Source organism: Ochotona princeps, chromosome 9 (genome assembly GCF_030435755.1).
Source record: "Ochotona princeps isolate mOchPri1 chromosome 9, mOchPri1.hap1, whole genome shotgun sequence".
NCBI classification, from domain to species: Eukaryota; Metazoa; Chordata; class Mammalia; order Lagomorpha; family Ochotonidae; genus Ochotona; species Ochotona princeps.
This window is the reverse complement of record NC_080840.1, coordinates 4,315,386-4,338,221: the sequence shown is the minus strand read 5'-3', so window position 1 is coordinate 4,338,221 and position 22,836 is coordinate 4,315,386. Positions and strand designations below refer to the sequence as shown.

Sequence of the window (22,836 nt, the reverse complement as noted above, 5' to 3'; positions counted from 1 at the left end):
ATAAATGTTTATATACAATTTTACTTCTTCCTCAACCTATACTCAGCTAACAAAATATGCTTTTTTATTCAGAGTAATAGCATTCTTTGAAATGTTTGAGTGGCACTAAATTCTGACACTCTCTTACTTTTCTAATTTCTCTGTCCTTTTGAACATTAGACAGAAACATAGCAGAATAGCTCCTCTCACTGCCAGTCTTTGAGGAAAAAAATAGTAATATTCCCTCAGTCTTTATTCACTGGTAACATTACCCTTGTTACTACTAATTCATATAGTTTTTTAATAAAACTAAAATCAGTTAGGGAAAAAAATGAAATTTTGTTGAGGGCTTACTGTGTGCCAAGCACCAGACTCTTTCATTTTCTCTGTTCTTTGAAAGTGTGATGGAATCTTCCACATTGACACATTTGGGCAAGAAGGTGTGGAGAATGTCCAGAGCAGGTTTCACACCACAGTGCCAACATGAAGCGTAGGTAGGAGTGAGCCTCAGCTGTCACGGGGTCAAGTCCCTGGAGTTTCCCTTCCAGCCGTGACCTTCCACCTTTGCTGGGCTTCAGCGTCACCCTGGAGCTGTTAGCAAATGAAGAGAATGAAGCCCTGCCCTAACTCTGCTAGGTCTCAGTCTCATCATCTGGTGTCACGCTGCTTTTAGAAACTACAAACAAATGTTGGATGTTAAAAACATTGACAATACATATATTCTCGAAGATTATTTTAGTATTTAGCATTTGTATTGGCTACCCATTTTCTGAAAGATAAATTTTTCCTCAAATGTGGGCCTGATGCGGTGGCCTAGTGGCTAAAGTCCTCACCTTGAACGCACCGGGATCCCATATGGGTGCCGGTTCTAATTCATGCAGCTCCTCTTCCCATCCAGCTCCCTGCCTGTGGCCTGGGAAAGCAGTTAAGGAAGGCCCAAAGCCTTGGGACCTCGCACCCGTGTGGGAGACCTGGAAGAAGCTCCTGGCTCCTGGCTTCGAACTGCCTTAGCTCTGGCCATTATGGTCGCTTGGGGAGTGAATCATCAGATGAAAGATCTTTCTCTCTTTCTCTCCTCCTCTCTGTATATCTTTGTAATAAAAACAAATAAATCTTAAAATTTTTCCCCCAAATTCATCAAGGCCATGGTTTCATTGGAATGGCATTTACTTCCATTCCTGACCCCAGGGGCCTCTCCATAAACTCCCACATGACATGCAGCTGGCATTCCTCCAAACAGAAATGAGACACGGGGAAATTTCTAGGATGGAAACCAGAGTGCCTTTAGAAAACAATAAGTAGCATTTTGTCACATTATCTGTGTTATAATTACTCAGCCCACGGACAAGGTAGGGAAGACATTTTGGCAAGTTATGAGCAAAGAGTTCTGACATCTTTTTCTGGCTACTCAGGGCCATTTAGCTCTAACTCCCTTTTGTCAGGCAGATGAAAAAAGAATGAGAGTAGGAAGTGACTTAAACCTTCTCTCAAGATTGATGTATGCCCAAAGATATTGATAGATTGAGATGGGATGGCTTAGAAAGAGGAAAGCAGAGGGCATGTCTGGGTTAGGCCAAGGCACCTGCCCAGATGGGAGGCTAGGTCTGGGCTAGGTAGCACCATCTATTGCCTACCTGCACAAATGAAAGCTCTGCCTGGCACCTGCCTGGCTGCAGCATCTGCTTGCAAGTGCCAGGACTGGGCTCATGTCTGTCAGACTCGCTGGGAAGCACAAGTTCTGGGGCTGAGAGCATGTCTGGTAAGGAAACTGTGGAAACTCCCCTGCTAGGCTGCAGCTCCTCCTAGTGAGCATGGAAGCCAGGACTGGGGGCAGCTGTTGTTGGCATACGTGTAGATTGGATCTGGGGCATGGATCAGGTTGAGCTAAGCTGGAAGCACACAGGGTGTACGTGAGAACCAGATGGGATGTAGGATGGGTAGCAGAAGCTGCAGCACAAGCTAGCTCATGCAAAAACTGTGGCTGGGGGCCAGCCTGGTGGGGGTTTATGGGGATTGATCCAACTAGGCTTCAACACACACTGGTATGTGTGAGGGCTGGGTCTGTGGAGGGCTGGGCTGGTCTAGGCTGCAGAATTTGTCAGTTTGTGTGGGAGATGGGGCTAGGGGTGGAAATGATCATGTAGCTACATCCACTGGAATGTATAGTTCAAGAGATTGGCTGAACCTGATCTTGTGCTAGCTGGCACATACAGAGTCATATTCAAGGTCACCCAAAGAGACAAAGAGAGGTATTCTGGGGCTGGGGGGGGGGGACTCTCCAACTAAACTGATGAACTGAAATCCCAGTCACAGGGAAAATCACAAGATACGTGGTCTGAAGTTGGAGTCCATGTATAGTCACTGGGCTTCCTCAGTTGCTGATGCCAGTGTGTGGAGAGTATACCCAGATATGGAAGGAGGGCATGAAGGCCAAATTATCTAAGCTAACAGAAGAAATCAAATGGCCGGCTGGAGGATGGAAGGCAGAACATGTTAGACAAGTAATTCCCCTGGCCAAGCTTTTCAGCATGTCTCTGGGTATGTGGATGCAATAACGTGGACTTGGTTGAGCAACAGACCCTGGAAAGATTTCCTCAGCCACGGTCTAATGAAGCCAAAAATGTCTCAGAACTATTAAAACCACTCAAGTTACACCCTTGAAATATTCTTTTCCATATCGGGGTATCTCCAATATAATCAGGTGACTCTTCCCATATCCCCGGGTGCTGATGTAGTTTGACAGAAAAGAGCACAGCCCATCCTCCATACTCCATCCCCATGCAGACACAAGAGGAAAAAGAATTGGAACATTTGTCCCACCCACCTCCTCCATATCTTGGCCCACATGGGCATGCATCCATCTCAGCTATGTAAATAATATTAAAAATAAAACTGATTGATTGATGCTCTTGATTAGTATTTTCCAATAGCATAGCTACAAGAGATATAAAGTTGATAATGTTTACCAAAACACAAAAATTAAAATCCATATTTCTATTTGAAAGGCAGATGTTACACGGAGAGAAGGAGAAACAGAGACAGAGAGAGCACTCTTCTATCCACTGGTTTACTTCTCAGATGGCTGCAATGTCCAGAGCTGAGCTGATCCTAAACGGGGAGGCAGGAATGTCTTCTGGGTCGCCCATGTGGGTGTGGATTCCCAAGGATTTGGACCATCCTTCACTACTTTCCCAGTCAATAAGAAGAGAGTTGGATCAGGAGTGGAGCAGTTGGGTCTTGAACCGGTGTCTTTAAGGGATACTGGCTCCACAGGACAAGGATTTAGCCTGATGTCCGACTGAACCAGTCCTGAATATCAATATTCTGAATGTCAGACTTTTTATAGAAATATTAGAAGTATTCCCAGTTTGGGTTCACATGCTCATGGCTCTGACTCCATTATTGTCTATTATTTCTACATTTAGTAAAACAGAACACATCAAGTTTGGGCTTGAAAAATCTTAGGCTTATCTGTGATATTTTTGACTCACTGGTATATACTTCACTTTTTTGTATGTAAAATGCGGGGAAAAAATCACTTGTTCTAGTCATCTGCCAATGAAAAGGATAATGCAAAATAGAAAAATAATAGAAATTACGTCAAGTGATTTTGTAAGGAATCTTTTTCGATAGGTACATTTATGTCACAGAAGTTGTTACAATAGAAGCACATGTGCTTTGTGATCCTCAGAAGTGCTTAAGAGTCTGTGCTGGCTTCCATTTCCAGGTGCTTCCATTCTGTCACTTACTGAAAGGCTGTTTTCCTTGAAACCTTCCTGAGTAAAGAGGTCCACCCCATCATTCCCCGCCTCCCTGGATTAGACTCACTTGCTGCCACCTGGGACTTGTGGAGAAGTGCACGCTTCTCTTGCTTGGCAGACTCTATCCTCTGTATGACTTCTCTAGGACAGGAAATTGAACTTGAATCTCCAATTAAAACTTTATATAAGGTTTCATTAACATGACTTTAGATATCTTAGCGAATTTTATGTTTGGACATGCAGCCTTTGAAAATTCTCTGGTTTTGCAAATGTTAATCTTTAGTCTGAGGCGCCATCTTTCTCTCTGCCTGATATCTCTACATTCAAGTCTTAGTTCATCCGGGAAGAAGAACAAAACACAGCTTATGGATTTTTAAAAGAAAGCATGTATTTATATGTTTGAAAAGCATAGTTACGAAGCAATCTTCCATCCTCTGGTTCATTTCCTAAATCGCCTTAATGGCATGGGTTGAGCCAGGCTGCAGCCAGGAGCCTGAAACTCCATTCTAGTGTTCCCTGTATCTAATAGGACACAAATGCTTCGGGCCATCTTCTGCTGCTTTCCCAAGTGGATTAGCAAGGAAATGGGTAGGAAATGCAGGAATTTGGACCCAAACAAGAGCCTGTTTGTTTCACGGGTGTTGTAGATGATGCATTAACCCACTGTTCCACAACCCTGGCTCCAAGGTATGGATTTATAAAGATACTGCTTACCGGCTCTCCTGGACTTCCCAATCCAGCCCTGGGAGTGGGCAAAACTATTAGACTGGAATGTTTTGAATTAACTTGCACAATTAAGAAGAATCCTTTAAACTTTCCTTTAAATCTAATTCAGGCTTCTGTTTCCAGACTGATTCAATTAAGATTCCTTTTAAATGCACAACCCTGTCCTGGTAATTGTTCTTTTAAACTTCTTTAAAAGACATGCATCACATTCCCAAGTGCTGTCTGGCTTCTAGTTTTACCTCCAATTCCCTCCCTAATGAAGCTGAAAAGCGGGTGATTATTCTGTTCCTTTGTTTTTATTGGACAGGCTCAAGGGAATTGGTCCAATTCTGTCGAAATGCTACCAATTTCAAATTCTTACAAGGTTTTAGAGCATATTCTGTGTATGTATCAAACATGGAATATTTTTGTTCCAAAACATATTTACTGGGTCTTTCATGTACTGGGGACTCTTCACCATGGTGTATTTCAGTGGTGGAGAAGATGATCACAATATTTGCCTCAATCTGAGCTTATAATTCCATAATTCCATGAGTAGGACACAGTGAGAGAGTGTGAAAACAGAATATGCCACAAAGACCATCCTGGCAGAAAGCTGGGGTACTTCTATTTCTACCGGGAAAGGGGTGTCAAAAGATTTCCCAGAGAAGGTCTGTCAAAAATGAGGATATAAATACTAATTAACCAGTTGGGAATCACCCAGCTGCTAGGTTAAGGTACAAAAATAAAAATAGAACTAAATGAAAGCTGACACTCAAGTACGAATCTATTTTGTTCTGTAAGTGAGGAGTTGAAGGGACTGTGCTGGCCGCTGTGGGTCCAGATTTTATAACTACCTTTGCAACTCTTGCTGTTACAGATCCCTTTCACTTTCTGGTTTTCTTTTATTGAATTCCTTTCCTATTTAGGCAAATGACAGACTGAAGAACTCAAGACTTACACCATCCTTGTACAAGTAATAAGTCTGTAGTTCCCATAAGTGGACTCTGTTAGTCATGCTCAGACCATATTTCCATTCATTCATTTATCCTCTCATTTGATGCTGTTTTTGAGTCAATCTCTGGACTCTGAAATTTGTGCATGCAATCCAGATTTGAGTCACGTGACTTCCATGCAGTGGAAGCAACAGGTTATAAAATGAGCGTTGTTAACATGTCAAAGTGGAGAGTTTCTTTAAAGAAATTTATATACAAATTGAAAAAAAATAAACGATGCCATGTTGTACAATTTATGAAAGTAAGACAGCTACATTCTGCAGTAGGATCATGAGGACAGTACTTCTCAGATGTCTGCATCCACAGAGGATCCCTGAGGACTTGGGTTGAATCTAGTTCTGGAATGGAACATGACACTGCCTTTCAAAGCTGTCTTGTAGTTTAGATGCATCTGGTATACATATCACACTTTGAATAGGAAGGCATTAATGGTCCCACAAGACATGCAAATTGCCTCGAGAGTTGGATGCAAGGATGGGTCCATGAGGTAGGAAAATGAGGAAAGCTGTGCGGTAAAGAGAAAGGACTGAGCCCTAAAAGGCCTGTGATCCTTGGAATGACTCACATCTGTTTCTTTACTCTTTCTTGCCTTCTACCCTGCAGTGCAGTGATGGGAGCTGTAGGGTTCCCAACAGAGGGTAGTTGTGTTCACGGATGGACATAACTTTGAAAGCATTTGCTTCAAGAGGCTGGCTCTAGTTTTGACCAACTTCATGGCCTTAGTCACATTACATAAGCATTTCAAAACCTATGTTTGGTTATTCCCCATGTACCCACCGGATCCAAGATCATTTCTCTCTCTGATTGGTGTTCTGAAAGGCTTCTCTTTGTGGCACCTGTCACTGGTCCTTTCTTTCTAATTTCAAGACTGGTGGGAGGAACCAGAACAAGTTAGGGAGCAGTGACACCCAGTATTGATTCTTACTTATCCACTGCTAAGGGCCAGAGTCGGGTAACATTCATCCTCTTCCATCCAAGGTGCCTTGGTGTAATAAGGATGTATGGGGTGGCAGTAGATTCTATCATCACTTGATGATTCTTTCAACTCTGTTGAAACGTGGCACCTGTACCCCATCCTTCACTGTTAAGATGACGTGATGATACCTATGTTGAATGTTTTATGAGAGAAATACTCAGAAATTTTAATTGAATGTCCTTTTCAGGATTCCTGTGCCTAGTGTGTTTCTATAATTAGATACTTAAAGTCCTCACTGCGTCTTCCTAGAGACCATCATCTACCTTCTCCTGAGATCACAGTAAGGGACCTCAGACTCAGTTTAACTGACAGATCATCCCATCTGGGGCCGCTAATGATTCAAGTCCAAAGTTGGCTAACCCAAGTCTTACTAAAGGTAATTTGAAGTTGGGACTCACAGTCTTTGTTGATTGCTGTTTTTCCATTGTATGAGAATGGAGAGAAGCCAGGCATGGAGAAGCAGGTTTGGGCTGTATGCCTGCCTCCACAGCAACTGAAGAATGTGGTAAGAGTGAAGAGAGAGATAAAAGGTGGAGGGAAGACGGAAGTGGAGAAGTGAGGGTGGGGGAAGGGACAGATGCTTTGACATTTGATTGAGATTTCATTCCTGTTTCTAAGTCATTGTGGGAGCTAGTTTCCTTTATAAAACACAAGGTGTCCCTACTGTGTTCTAACCTTTGTGAGTTGGTGAGAATCAAGTGATGTAGAGAGTGTGGTGACCAAATACACACCTCAACAAGACCTCTTTTCCTCTTTCTTTCTTCTTTCTTTTTCTTTTTTTCTTTCACAGATTTATTTATTTTTGTTGGAAAGTCATTTACAGAGAGGAGACAGAGAGAAACATCTTTCATCTGCTGTTTCACTCTCCAAGTGCCTGCAATGACCAGAGCTAAGGTGATATGAAACCAGGAGGCAGGAACTTGTTTCGGGTCTCACATGCGAGTGCAGGATCCCAAGGCTTTGGGCTGTCCTGGCGCTTGTAAAATGAGTTTAGCCACTAGCCTACCATGTCAGGCCGCTAGACCTCTTTTCAATTAGGAAGGATTAAGGTTTCATATATGGCACATAGATGATTTTCAAAGCAGAATACAGTTAGAATGAGGTTAGCACTAAGTTCCGTATAGTCTCATATTATAATAAAGGATCCTTAAGAGATAAATACCTCCCCATTCAGCACCTTGCTTGGGCTCTATGTCAGAAAGGCAAGATCCTGAGAGGGCAAATTCACTGGCTCTGAGGAATCCCCATTTGTCATTCTTCAGCTAGCTCTCGTGTAGGGAGGCTGACAAAATCCATTTGCAATCATTTAGACCTCACAGTTTGTAGCAAATCTTTGATTTTCACAATTCCCAAATCTTCTTTCAGGCACAAAAATTGAGCACAAAGTTTATGGGTGTAAAATGTAGCTGTTCGGGCAGTCTTCTGCATCTACCACACTTCACTGAGAGCTGCACACTCTCCAGAGGCCCCACCTGAGCTGCTTAGAGCCTGCACTGTTCACAATTCCCAGGGACTCTTGCAGTAAGAAGGGGTACTCACTTCCCTCCCCTCACTTCCTTTCTGAAGATTCTTGCTGTCCCTGGTTTTTCTGATATTCTGTTTCCCACCTGTCTCCATGAACTACTGTCTCAGACTTCCTAGTATCACTAACCTGGACCCTTTGTGTGCACCCAGCTCTCACAGAGCACTGAGGATGCGGGGGATGCTTCTAGCTTAGAGCAGAACAGACCAAAGTGATCACATATGGACCTGAGCCTACAGGAACTGACTTGATTGGCAAGCTGCTCCTCTGCCCTGGCTGCTCCTCTGGCTCCAGGGCTGGTCCTCTTTTCTGAGCCTTTACCCATTTGTCCAACTCTTCTGGGAATCCTCAGACTTTTCCTGTATGACAGCTAGACAGAGAACTCATTATTTTGTTATGCAGAAAATGTTTCCTCTGATTTTTACCAGATATCAGCTTTGATTCTAACTTTTTATTTCCACAGAGATGTGGTGTAAGTTTTACTAAGCCAAAGAACATTTTTCTTCCTAAAAAAATTCTTCTGTCTTCAGCAATGAGTACAAGCAGCTACAGCAAGTTTAAAAGCTTAATGCATCCAACACACACAGACACATGAAGAGGCGCAGCACATCGGCCCCTTCCCCTCTTTCTTTTGATTCATGTAGTTCAAGTGGGTTTTTCCTCACTTTCGATCTCCCATGAATTGATTAATGTGCCCTAGCACCAACACATGGACCTGTTTGTTGTAAGGCACTGATCATGTCCCTAATCATCCATCGATTGCACCTCTACTTTAAGTACAAGTGAGCAATCTGTTGCTTGTGGGTCCTTTTAAGAGAAGAAATAAGAGCTCTCATGTTCCTGAGAACATAGCTTGCTTCCTTTTCTGATTTTTTGTGCTTTTTGGAGTGGTGTATACATTTAAATATTTCCAGGATTTGCATTAAGGTATATGCATGTGGCTGTCTTTAGTCAGTGAGAAAGTAGTAATGCGATAGGCAGGATCAGGGAAGCAAGGTATAGCCAACATTAGACCCCAAACTCTAGAAGACTGGGGAGTGAACCATTCAAGTGCACTGAAGGCTTTTCTCTGCATCCAGAGTTCTCTGTGGTGTACGTATTCAGCCTCCTCTTCCCTTTGAAGTTTTTTCTTTTCCTCTGATTACACTTGTATCTGCTTTCCTTCTAGTCTCCTGCTAAGGCTTGACTTTCATCCTCAATGGTAGATTGAGGCCCAGGTACATACTTAGTACTTTTCAGGTTCTAGCAGCAGGATCCCACAGCACTTTATACTGAACACCTGAGGCCCATTTAGGACAATGTGTAAAGTGTGTGTCCTTGGAACCAGTGTGACATCTCAGTGGCAAAATCCTTATCTGGCACATATCAGGATCCCATCCTGGCTCCCATTCATATCCCAGCTGCTACAATTCCCATCCAGCTCCCTGCTTATGGCTTGGAAAAGCAGTAGAAAATGGTCCAAAGCCTTGAAAGCATGTGGACACCTGGAAGAAGCTCCTGGATTCATTTCAGCTCTCCTCCAATCATTGTGGCCATTTGGGGAGTGAACCAGTGCACATAAGATCTTTCTCTCTGTGTCTCCTTATCTCTGTAATTCTGCCTTTCCAGGAAAAATAAATAATAAATCATTTTAAAAAGTGTGTGTGCTTTTCTCTGTTGACTTTTAATTCTAACAAGTTACCTTTGAACCAGCATCTCCATCCTCTTCTTTTTTACCTCTCAACACACTTTAGTGTACTGCAAAGGAGCTTTGATGTTCGAGTCTCCACTTGGCAGGGCACTGTGGAGCCTGACTGTGTTGGCATTCTTTCCCTAGTCGTGATCAGCACTAGGAAACCACTCCTGGAGTGATCAAAATGGGCTGAACTTCAATGGAGACATCTGCAGATAGAACGATTTTTGGGATAGCAAGTCCTCTTTCTTATGGATATCAGGTGTTATCCGTTGGCTGGTCAGCTCCCAGTCTCTTTCCTAGTTTTACTGTGCTGGAGTCAACCTTCCATTGAACCTATACTAATACCAGGTTTGTGGTGTGGTATGTTGTGGATTAGGAAGTGTAGGGCAGGCCAGGTAGCTCTGGTTTATCCCTCCTGAGAACACAAGGGAGATGCTTCCTTTCTCCCTTGGACCTTGAACGTGTGCTTATTTTATACAGCAGATTGAAGCAGAGATAATGACTGTTGCTTTATGGAGGAAATAGTATTTGTATCATGGTCATCCCCCTACTGTGGTGATAAAAATAATTTATCTTAAGGAAGGCTCTGATGGCCTGGATTCCTGGTTATGCTGGTTGGGACACATAGGATCGAAGAAAAAAAAAAAACTTTTAAAAATTAAGCACTGAAATACGGATTGGTTATTGTTGCAATCTCACCTTTCCTACCCTAATACAGTAATGGTTCACACCCTGTGGGAGCGATCATTTGCAAAAGGAGGAAGTTGGACTAGTGTATCTATCTTGTTTCTTTCACTTCTGACATTCCAGCCCTCCACATCTTGTCTAACAGCATCCAGAATGTTACTTGTTCCACTTAGACTCTTTCCATGGAGTTCAGAAATAATGAAGATATGTGTCTAGGTAATGTGTAGTAGAAATAGGATGAGACAGCTGGCTAAACAATTGGAAGCTACAATCTGGGCGTGTGCTCCTGATGTTCAGATATTGTCAAACGTCCCTATCAATGTCCTTCACAATTTGGAAGTTGAGATTTTTCTTTCTCTTCCCCTTATTTTTATTTGCTTTGAGCTCATCATGCAAGGGTCACATTGCTTTATTAGGAACAAATGAGCACTATAGGAAGGTCTGTTGGAGGTCTGTTGTGTAAAGGAGACAAATGATACACATGACATGTCAGAATTCCAAGAGCAACTTTTCAAGTGGAAGCATTTTATTACTAGAACCTGTTTGTTAATAATATTTGTACGTATGTTGGATGTGCTCATCTTACACTTAAGATCACTTTTTTTTTGTCCCAAGAAAAATATTGTAGGAAAAAATGTATTTGCACACTTCCCTAATTTGATTATTTCACAGCATTTTGCATACAGGAATTTGTGCACAGAGCATCCAAATTGAACTGTTGATTTTGCCAATAATATCAGTGTGACTTAACCTTTATAAGCCTTAATTTCTTGAATTGTCACATTGAAAATAACATTAACTAGGTTGCAAAACAGAATCAGAGTAAGATTGCAGTGTTAACATGCACAGAGCCCCAGTACCTCAGTAGTGGTCAGCAGTGCTAACATGCACAGAGCCCCAGTACCTCAGTAGTGGTCAGCAGTATTTCCACGGTCATCACCTTATTGTTCAGGTTATCAGTGGCATCTGTGTTTCCATGGGAAGCCTGTGTACTCACCTTGGCTGCCGTCATTTGGCACTGGTAATAGCCTAACGTATCAGATTCCACTGACATCAAACAGCCACAGGGTAAGATGAACTGCCCTTAATGTCGTGCTCTGTCATTTTCAGCATGATTTCACCCAACAGTATCGCAGGGGCTTTCTCATAAAATCCAGCTTAGTGAGTTAATCAACCTTCAGGAGGTATTAGAGGACAGAACGGATGTATATTTCAAAGGAGCTTTATCCCTAAATCGTTTTAAATCACATGTCTGAACAATTTTCTTCTTCACGGCAGTTAGCTTGTTGGTCAAAATTTATTGAAGACATTTTACTTATTGAGGGTTTGGAATAATCCTCACTAGCTCTCATCAGTTTAACAAGTACATCCCTCTTTTTTTGAGTTTGTGAAAGCAGAGGGCATGTGTCTCACTTGAGTTGAGAAGACTTGAGAGTTTGAATAGTGGGACCTCCCAGACTTTGAAGAGTCTCATCCTTTGAAAGAAGAATAAGTAAGCATCAGTGCTTATTATGGCAAAGTAAAAACTGGCTTTAAAACGGTTAAATAGAATAACAGTAGTATTGATCACTTAGCATCTGTAAAGTGCGACAATGTTTTATGTAGTTTAAGTCATTACACATACATTCTAACAGCTCTGTTAGGAGTATTCTAGTGCCATCTGCTAGTTAAAGCTATGGAAACAGTACAGTGGTTAAACAAGCTTCCCAAGACCCTTTGGTTTCTAAGCGGAGAATTCAGATTCAAATCTGCATTGGCTGACTCTCTAGCTTTTGCTTCAGTCTATGTGTGCACATATGTCCTGGATGAGATATTTCCTGATAAAATCAGTGATGCGCCATATCAAAATCCAAACAACTACATTACAAAATCAAATTTGAACTTCAATGCAGCATATTATTACCCTGTATTTTTTCATCATAAGGAATGAATACGAGACACTGAAATACAGGTGCATTTCTGAATTTTTTTAAGGTAGGGCAGATTCTCTCTCTCTCTTTTTTTTTTTTTTTTTTTTTTTTGGTGGAAGAAGCACATATTGTACTGATAATTCCTGAGCCATAAATGCTGTCTTGGGTGCTTATTTTGAGTATCTTGCAGGTTACCAAGCTATACGATGCAGGCTGCTGTGGCTTTTGGTCTGTTTTTGTCTGCTGATGTATTCGTCTGTGCAAAATCAGGCTTGCTATCGAGTAGATGCTCAGTTAACTGTACTTTGATTTAAAGGTTACATTTTTCCTAATTCTTAGCTGCACATTCTCCTATGTTAGCCTCCACTGACTGTCCCTCCTGCTGACTTGTAATTTTTGATTGAGAACCGATTCTTGGCGGGTGTTCAGTTTGTTGGGCACTGCCAAGAGTGTCAGGCATACAGCATTCATGGAGACAGATGCGTGATTGTCTCAACTTTAGACGGTTGTGAAAATAAGGATTCTACTGAATTTTAGTTTACTTAACATGTAGTGGCAGGGTGTATACCTCACATGCCTTTACAGATTAGGCCTTGTTTTGTCACAGCATGCACCATTATTAGCTTTCCTAATATGGTTTTGGGAAACTCAATAGAGTTACACAGAGAATGGATATGTATGCTTTTGGTCTTTAGCAGGTAGCTCTGATGTGCACAGGAGCCATGGCCTACAGTCCTTGACTTTTCCTGATATTAAAAACTCATCCCCCAAGCAGGGGATTTCATTTTGACCAAGAATGCCTGTAAGCGTTTGCTTTTGCCATCTCCTTAACAATGTACTTGACTTCATCCTTGATTAACTTCTTTGTGCATTAAAGAGCAATAAATTTGCTTGGTTTAGTTTATTTTAGTCTGGAGAATCCCGGCAGCAGCTCAGTCTGTCATGTTGCATAGAAACCATAAGCAGCACAACACACAGTAATAGTCTTGTTTAGTGAATAATAATGCTAAAATGTCCGTTTCCCTAGATGCTTCCTCCTTAACACTCATCTCATGATAACTGGAGTTTTCTTTCATTGTTCACTGATTTGTTGAACTCTGATCCTTACCTACTTTGTCGCAGTCCTAGCTCAGCCACTTCCTAGTCCTGACAGACTCAGGGATATGTCCCCAGACGCTATGTAGTCCTACACTACTTGTGTGTGTGTGTGTGTGTGTGTGTGTGTGTTTCTCCAAAACTAACTTTCAAAATCTTGCCCAACCATACTGTTCCCTGAGGGTAGTTGCCATATATTTTTTTGTTCCTTTCTAAAATGTTCCATGGTTTGAAGACATGCATTGTCTTCAGTGTTGTATCTTGGAATGTTGCTAGCAGAACTGGTATTCTTTTCTGAGATTGAGCAGGGCACAGGAAGTGCAACTTCTTTGTCTCATTGGACATGAATCTGGAAGAGCTGTGGCAACATTTAGCAAAATAAGAGCCATGTGTAGGATGGGAATTCTAAGAGTATAATATTATTTGTACTCTGAGGGCACTTTGGATTTGATGACTCAAACACAGAAGAGAGTGTAGTCTGGTGTTTTGAACTATGGTTAACACTCATATAATAGGAAGAACAGACAACTGAGGCAGCTGACATTCATTTCTGTAAGCCTGTTCGGAAGTTTTTCTGCCCGAAGAAGAGTATACGTGCATGCACACATACCTTTATCCTTACTCAGTCCTTAAGGTAAAAACAGTTCTCAGACAGATTAAAGGGATACAAACCTGGGAACCTGGTGCAGCTGACAGCCAATGGAGTCACTGGAAAATTGAGCAGTGTGAAAATGTATTTACTTCCCTTTTTACTCCCCATCAGAGATTGAGTCACTCAGAGATGACTGGAGAAGGCCCGCATTGGAAAGAAAGAATTGACTAGATGTGGATTGTAAAAAAAGAAATTTAAGGTGTTTTTATTCTCCTTTCCTTGTCCTCCTTTTGTTGGGGAAAACTTATTAGGTTGTTAACAGTCTCAGCAGATAAATCTGATAATTCATTTTTATTTATATATGTTTGCTCGGCATTTCCTGTGATAGACTTGAGTTGTAAAGAGAGTTATAAATGCCATTTCCGCAGGCTGTTTTTACTGCAGTGTGGCTGTGTTATTTCAGAAGGGCCCATTGAGACCTGATTCCAAAAGGTCTTGTTGTTGGATAGGGGTCTGCTCCTTGTTAGCTGCAGGTGAAAGAATTCTTGATTGGCATTGTGCAGCTGTCCCAATTACCCAAAGTAATCGTGGAAGGCATCATACTGTGGATGTAGGCCTACTCATATAATTGTGCACACAAAGTCTATAGTTACTCATTTATCTGATGCAGAATAGGAACCTAAGGTTAAAAAAAGTATCAATATGTTCTCTCTCTCTCCATATCTATGTATCTATTTATCTTTCATCTCTGTTAGAATAACCAACTATTACTAAGTATGTAGAATATAGCATGACAAAAAATGAGATGAAACAAAAAATGTTCTGTCATTTTGTAGGTTACATTATTGTAGTAATTGGAGTTAGATGTAAAAACTGTTAATTATATAATTGATCAATCAATAAAAGGAGTTCAGCTAGAAATGATTATAATGAGGGAAACTACAGCAGGGTAGTGCCTTCAATAGTGATAATGACAACGAGGCAGGATGGGAGACAGGAGGATGTTTTACTAATGGTGACCAGGGCAGGTTTCTCTGAGGAGGTGGAATTTCTAGAGAAACTTGTGAACTGAGAGTGCAAACCATGAAAAAGAAATTTGTAAACAGAAGGAAGCATGAACACTGAATTCTAAGGGATGCATGCTTGAAATCTGTGCATACAAAATGAGCTTGTCACCATGGTGAAAGTGCACTGACTGACGGGCAGGGCTGCAGAGAGCAGGCAGGGACAAAACTGTATAAAATGATATGACTTTGCAGCACATTTGAGAACTCTTGACTTTAATTCTGGTAAGTGTTGTGAGCAGGGAAATGAGCTGGATTCATTAATAATTTACAAATGGGATGTGACTGTCGGGGTTGAGGTCAGAGAATGAGAGCCAGGCACCGGTACCAAGACTGTGATGTAGAGGAGAAGTGATGGCAAGCTGGACTAAAGAGGAAGTGATGGGTGTGTGTGTGTGTGTGTGTGTACTGGATATTTAAAACCCAGACAGAGAGCCCTATTTGTAGGTTGTTCAAGGCGGTGTAAGTAAGTAGTGGAATGATGAGAATCCTTGTGCCTTTGCCTTGAATGCCTGGGATAAAGGTCACGGTGTGCATAGATGGAATACTGGGCAGTAGTAAATTAGAGAGCAAAGTGGACCATCAACTATGCACATGGTATTTAAAGACACATGATTCAGTCAGACAGCTAGGGAGTGAATGTCAATAAAAAGAATTAAAGGTCAGTGGCTGAGCTCTGGAGACCTCCAACGTTTAGACATTTGGAAGGGATAAAAGATCCAAACAAGACTGAGAGGAAGTGACCAGTGAGATAATCAGATGTTTGCTCTCCTGGAAAATGAACACTGAAAATATTTACAGGAACAGAGTGACAACTGGTAAAGTGCTGGTGTCCCAAGTTAAAGAAAAATGAGATTCCATCATTGGATGTGGCAGCATGGAAGTTATTTTGATAATGAAAAGGCTTTTTCAATGAAATATTGCTGATGAAAACCAGCAAGGGGAAGGTCAAGTGAGACTGGGGTGTAAGTACATATAAACAGTGAATATAATAGGCTTTCAAAAAGGTCTCATATAAATTTAAAGTAGAGGCCAGAATTGGGCCACAGTAGGATGTCAGTTTGTACTTTCAGCAACCTGTATTGGCGTGCTGCTCAGTCATTGGGCTTCAGAATCAACTCACTGAAAAAGAATCAGGAAGTAGCTCACGTGCTTGAGCCCTGGCTGTCCATATGGAAGACCGGAATGGAGTCCCAGGTTCCTAGTTCAGCTGCGAGCAGCCCCAGCTTTTGCAAGTATTTTTAGAGTGGACCAACAGATGGAAGATTTGTCTCTCTCTGTCCCTCTGAAATACATAAAACAAATCTTAAAAAAAAATCAAAGTAGAAAATAGTAAAACAGTGTGGAAACTTCTAGTGTGTGAATGCTTATATTGCTGTATGCCAAGTTAACATATTTTAGTAGACCCTCCCCACACCTCTTTCTCTTTTTCCTCTTCTTGTCCACTTCCTCTTCTTCCTGTTCATCCTCACTCTTCTCCTCCTTCGTACCTTGAGCTGAATAATTCATTGCTACAGCAAAGTGCAAAGCCACATCTATCAGATTCTATTTTGGATGAAGTACAATATCCAAGGAAACTTAAATTTTCTCGCTTATGAATAGAGACAAAAGATGATACTTTTCTCATGAATCATTTCATATTTCATTCATCCTCATATTTATTCTCATATCAAACTCACCCAAGGATTAATGGCTGGCTATAGCCTGAGTGAAATGACATATTGAAGCAAGCCAGGGTGGGTGTGTTTGGATTCCATCACTCCTTTAATAGAATTCTGTTAGTTTCCTCACATCTATTCAATCTCTCTCTTCCCCCTCCCTCCTTCTCTTCCCCTCTCTCACTCTCTCTTTCTCGTTCTTTCTTCACTCCCTAAAAAATAATGTACTGATTTCACAGGAAAACCTCTCTAACTTTATCTTTCATTTTATAGTCAGATAGGAAGGCTCAGAGTTAGCAGGCAAATGCTGGTCCTTTGAAAGCTGTGTTCCCCAAATGTTGCTCACATCAACAAGCTGTCCCTTAATGGATCCTCACAGCACACTATGCCAACAGCTCATGGCTCAAGCGCTCCCTGAACAGTAGTATTCTCTGACATGATGGATCATTAGAGTCTCATTATAGTCTTTTGAATCAATGAAGTGGGAAGAATAGGCTCTCGATTTTAGCCCCCTGAGAAAAAAGCTATTTTGCCTCCCCAATGACACCACCTGCCATTTTTATCCATGTCCGGCTTCTGAGACTTTCCCTCAGGCAGGGGCACTTGCTTTGTGCTGTAACACCAAAGAAACCACATTTTAAATTGTGCATCAGTGATACTACTATTAACTTAGCACTCTTCGGTATATTGGGGTGTGAAGTAAAATCAGTAGGTTTAAGAATCAGAATATCTGGCCAGATGGGAGCCTGGACATGAGATGCATTTGTAAGTTTAGAAGATTAACAAAAATTGAGTGATGAGTGGATGGATGGTAGATTTATACTGCACAAATGCATAGGTACACATACACAAAACAGACATATGTGCACAGGTGCACATGCAGTTAGACACACTGAGCAACATATGTGTAACTGCACATTCATACAACCTAGTTCAAAATGTTGGAGGAAAATGGAAATAAAAGATAAAATGGTCAATATTATATGTTTTATTATATGGCGTAGCTAAAAATAAAAGCCAGGAAAAAAAATAACCCAGAAAAGGAAAGTAATGCTGCAATGGATCAGTTTTGCTGCAGATACAATATTTTATCGAGCTGTATTTTAAATCTTTGTCAAAATAGTTGTTAAAAATTATATGCTACTAAAGTGTTAATGGTTTTGTGACTGTTCTAAAATGTGTGTGATTTCAGTTGAATATTTTTTCCACAGATTATTGTTTGTTGCCTTTGCTCATTTTCCTGTTGAACAGTAACCTTTACTTTATAACTGTAGAACTCTTCGTTTTTGTGCAACATTGAATCTTTGAATATAATGTGAAATGAGAATTTTTTCCCTAAAGGTACTAAAATAAGTTAAAAATTAAATGTGAAATAAACAAAATTTAACAACATGCATTTTCCACGAACTTTTTGAAGAACTCTGTTTGCATATTTTTTGAAGAATCCATATAGCTGTTTTCCATTTGTCTGTCATAGTGGCTAGAAGATGTATCCTCAAATCCTCATAGGAGTGATGCTTGCCTAGTAGCAGGAGTACATTCTAATGCTTCTTTGTCTGAAATGTTTTTTTTTTCTCTTATGCTCTGTTCCTTATCTACAGTGTTTGTGTAAGACCTGACACCTAGTTAGCGGTGTGAAGGAAAGTACAGAAACATGAACAGCGCCTATGTGAAAACCAGTGATTTGTTTTGTTAGATATAAGAGATTCAGTAGAAATTTACTATAAAAATTATTCTTCTACTCTGTTATTTGCCTGCAAATTTGAAGAGGATTTAAGATGGTGACCACACGCCTGGGCTTCTGCATGTCTGTGGTCTGTAGGTATAAGGGTTCTTTCACTAGGCATGGAACCAGCATGGATCTGTCCCCAGAGCAGAAGATTCGAAGAAAGGAGACAGAGATTCTGGTAACGAGACTTTCATTTCCCGTGAAAAGGTTATCTAGTACTTTATGATAGCCTTTAAGGTACAGTTGGGTTCATATTAGAATCTCATTGCATGAATATTTCTTTGATTTTCCACTGTTCAGGATAAAACGCAGCAGCTCTGCACAAGTATGGAGTCTTTCCTCATTTTCTCAGTGCATCTGGTAATAAGATACTCTTGAACTTTTGTCACCTTATTTCTCACAGATGAGCCAACAGCCTCGAGGAGAACAAGAACCTGGAGCGGAGGAGTTAACAGTGCAACCAGAACTTGATCACTCATGAGTTCCCGAGAAAATTGGAATGTCCAGGTAAGTTGGATGTGTGTGTGAGAAGAGATGTTTAGGGAACTTGACACATGGGCTGGTTTCACTAGACGTGATGGGATTGTTTAAATGTCTTAATGAGTATATAGCTATTTCTTGGAATACATACAATAAGCTGAAAGACTTGATTTAATTTTAAATCTTCCTAGGTCAATTTTTAAAGGTGCAGATCTCAAGACGTTGGTCTCAGGGTTTTGACGAAGTTGGTCTTGAGTGAACCAAGAAAAATAAATATGCTTCTATTTATTTTATTCCATTTTTGTTAAGTTCCTCAACCATGAACATTGTGCTGATTGTGGTTGCCAGATTGCCTGCCAAAAAAAAAAAAGAAAAAAAAAGAAAAAAAGTACCGTAGCTAAGGACAGTTGCTTAACCTTTTTATGTTTCATTTTCTTTATGAATTTGAAATAACTAGAGTGGATATTTCGCAGGGTTATTCAAAAGATCAAGGTTAACCAACCTGTGTAAAATACTAATCACAGTCTCTACTGGATCTCTGTGAGCAGGCAGTAATTGTTGGCTATAAAGATGTGATACTAACTGTGTAAGCACTTGTCCTAGAAGAGCCGTTATGCAGGTTCAAGGAATGTTTTTGAAGCTAAACCTCTCGTGTGAAGACGACTTGCTGTCTTTTCATTATTGGACTATCGTGTGCAAATTGCTCAGCAATGGTGAAAGAGAATTTAGGTCAGTACAAAAATCATTGGAGAAACTGCAGAGTTTACCAGTGTCATCTCACCCTCAAGCAAATAAGACTAGCAAATAAAACTCTTTGTACATTTTCAAAATGTTCACAAGTTCCTAAATCTTTGATGTGTTAGATCAGAAAGATGGTTCAGAAACCAAATAGTATCCACATGATTTTAAGCATGATAATTTAAAGGTTAACATTGCTGGAATAAGTGTCAGGTCAGGTTCTGTGTTCAGTAGAATAGTGGCTCCTGAAGATATCTTTACCTAGTTGTTTTGTACCTGGTTGTGAGTGAGTTAATTATGTCAGATGCGATATTGTTATAGATTGTGTGGGTGACTTCAACATCAAGTGCTCAAAATCTAAGAACCTTTTCTCTGAGTTCATAGGAAAAAGTGGAGAATTCAATGAGATGGCTTATAGCATTGGCATTATTTGTGGTCTAAAGGAATCATGAGCTAAGAAATTTGGGTACTTTAGAAAAATTAAAGCTGTGGATTTTCTCACTGATCTCAACCTGATGAAAACCGTGTCAGACATATGCTCTGTCAAACTGGAAGATAATAAATCATGTTGTGTTAAGTTGCTCAGTGAGTGCTAATTTAGTCCACAAGCATTGGAAAAATAATGTAGCTTCTCTGGAAGAGGGTGAAGATATTTGAATTAATTAAAAAGTTGTGAAGAATCAATATTCAGAGGCCGTTGTCTTAGCACTGCAAATTGTGCTGCAGTCTAATAACAGCATCCCATCGAAGTGCCAGTTCAAGTTAAGATGCTCCATTTCTGCTCCGGTTTTAGTCCAGTGAAGATGGTCTGACTACTTGCGTCTCTACTGCCCAATGGGAGAAGTGTATGAAGCCCCTAGATCCTCACTTTGTCCTGGCCCAGTGCCAGCCACTGCATCCATTAGAGGAGTGTACCAATAGATTGAAGAGTCTCTTTCTCTCTCCCTCTCTCTTTTTTTTCTTGCTGTCTCTCCCTTTCTTCAAAGGAATGGAAATGGAACCGGATTGGGATGAGGGAGGTATCAAACCATAGCAAGTCTAGCCAATAAGGTTAGCAGTGTTAAAAAAAAATAGTTTCCGTTAAAATCAGGTTGCTTTGTGTTGTAGTGATTGTGTCTTGTAACTGTCAACTCCAGGAAGGGAGTGTCCTGGTGTGTGAAGCATCGCTTGAAGGTAAGACTGACCTTGAAGTAACTGACAGCTGATTATTGCTAATGTCCAATCTGAATGTGATCTCTGTTGGAGGAGACTTGAGGGTGGGTGTGCATTTTAAGATGGCTAAATCCCTTCCTTCCCAATCCTTTAGTGGCCACTCCTCAAAGTTTCCAAGGGGTCTTAAGAGAAAGGAATGGATGGGTATGAACAATAGTCACACCATTCTCACGTCTTAGACCTCACCAGCCCTTTATGGCAGTGTCTTCTATCAGCTTCAGTTTTCTCTGTAGCTGCCACCTTTGCTGACGTGGACACACAGGGAAGTACTACCCAGACATTTGTCAGTCAGGATCTCCATGCTCTGTGTGCACTGGAGGTGCTATTCATGTTTATTCACAGTCCTAATGGGTCCAGGGATTTTAAGAAAGCTTCCATGTTGATCTCCTGGGTGCCAATCATTTTTTCCTATTCTACATTGTGTAATAGCAGCCCAATTTTTTCCCAATGAGTTCAAGCAAATATTACTGAAAATATGGTAATTCCTCCCTTGCCTACACAAACTTGAGGGAAGAGTTAAGTAACTCTGTCAGAGACCTAACTTTTGATTTCATGGGAATCGTGCTGTGACCCTGATGGAGGTATGGTCTCCTTAAAGTCCAAAATCTCTCGTTCAAAAGTTTGCATTTCCAGAGAGAATCACAACTTCCTCCACTGGTCATTGGGAAACATCATTAAGTGAGGAAACATCTGCTTCCATCATTTGGTTTGCCTGTATCTTTTCTATGGAAAGCTAAGTAGCACACACACAACTCTGATGCGTAATGGAGAATGGCTTCCATTCTGTACAGAATATTGGCTCTACTGGTATGTATGTCTTCAGAAAACTGTTGCAGGTTAGACCAGGCCAGCAGCTTCTGGCATTGGGATAACATTATGCTAGGTACCTTGTTATTGGCTTACCTCCACACCAGGGTAGCTCCAATGTGAATCCCGTACTTTGACTTCAGGAGATCTCAAGGTGGTGGATTGAACACTCAACAGGCCTTGGAACATGGGGCTTTCTTAGTTCCTATGGGTAGCAGAGACAGTCTTAAAACAGAGTAAGAATCTATTCTTCGAGAACAAAGTGCTAGCTTTTGACAGGATGACTGTCTCCGATAAAGGAAACTCAAAACTAGTGTTTGCTGAGTCTTCTTTAGCAGTGATGATGCGATTTCCAAAGCTCAACCGTGGTCTGTCTCTCATAGGATGGGCATTTTGGCAGTGAGTGACTGTCAGCCTTGGAAGTGGAAATACATTCTGCTGGGCCAATACATAATTTTCATTTATACCACTGTATATGATTAATTAATTCATCTTTTATACCATCTCTAGGATGGCTACTGTAAAAGCTGGCTGTTGCCAAATGGTTAGGAGAATTGTTTTGTTTGCTTACTAATTACCTTTCCTGTGGTGACGCGCTCTGGTGAACATCTTCATATGCCACAAAGATGTTCACACTAGTGCCCACTCCTGTATCCCATCACATCACCTCACCTGCAGCTTTTCGCCTTCACTCTTGCAATCACTTCCATCCAAGCCCTTTACTAATTGTTCCGGGTCAATGAACCTGGACTGAGTGGTTTTAAAATTTCATCTCCCAGAAGATCCGGTCCTTGTGCTGTCATCTCAGTGTGTCTGCTTCTTCTTACGTTCATGGTAGCTGTGCGTCTCCGAACTTCTGGATTGTCTTAGTGGATTTCTTTAAGAAGTTCAAAAATTTGTTGGAACTCTGAAATTTGCATTCTATCTTTCTATGTTATAATGTAGTATATCTTGAGAATTATTTCAGAAGTTTAGATGTTGATGCCTGCTTGGATTCCAGCCCTGGTTTTTCTTTGTACTTTAGGTTAGAAGATCCCTGTGACCTGTCTCTAGCTTTAGCGACACTTCCCTGTGTTATATCCGTAAATCTTTGAATGCTAGGAATGATATAGTTTTTGTTGTTATCAAATTTCTGGCTTTTTTATTAGTTTCATCTGTCTGGTGAAATTCTCCATCTGCTCACATATGCCAAGTTTTATTACAATATTTTAAACATATTTCAGTACTTAT

The 22,836-nt window shown here is 40.9% G+C and overlaps 1 long non-coding RNA gene across 1 annotated transcript in view; it reads left to right on the top strand.

The window, feature by feature from the left end:
• Positions 1 to 22,836, top strand: part of LOC131481079 (uncharacterized) — a 465,205-nt gene that overhangs the window by 204,982 nt on the left and 237,387 nt on the right. The window contains exon 2 of the long non-coding RNA XR_009246013.1: positions 18,773 to 18,876. This is a non-coding gene — a long non-coding RNA (uncharacterized LOC131481079). The remainder of the gene's footprint in view (positions 1 to 18,772; positions 18,877 to 22,836) is intronic.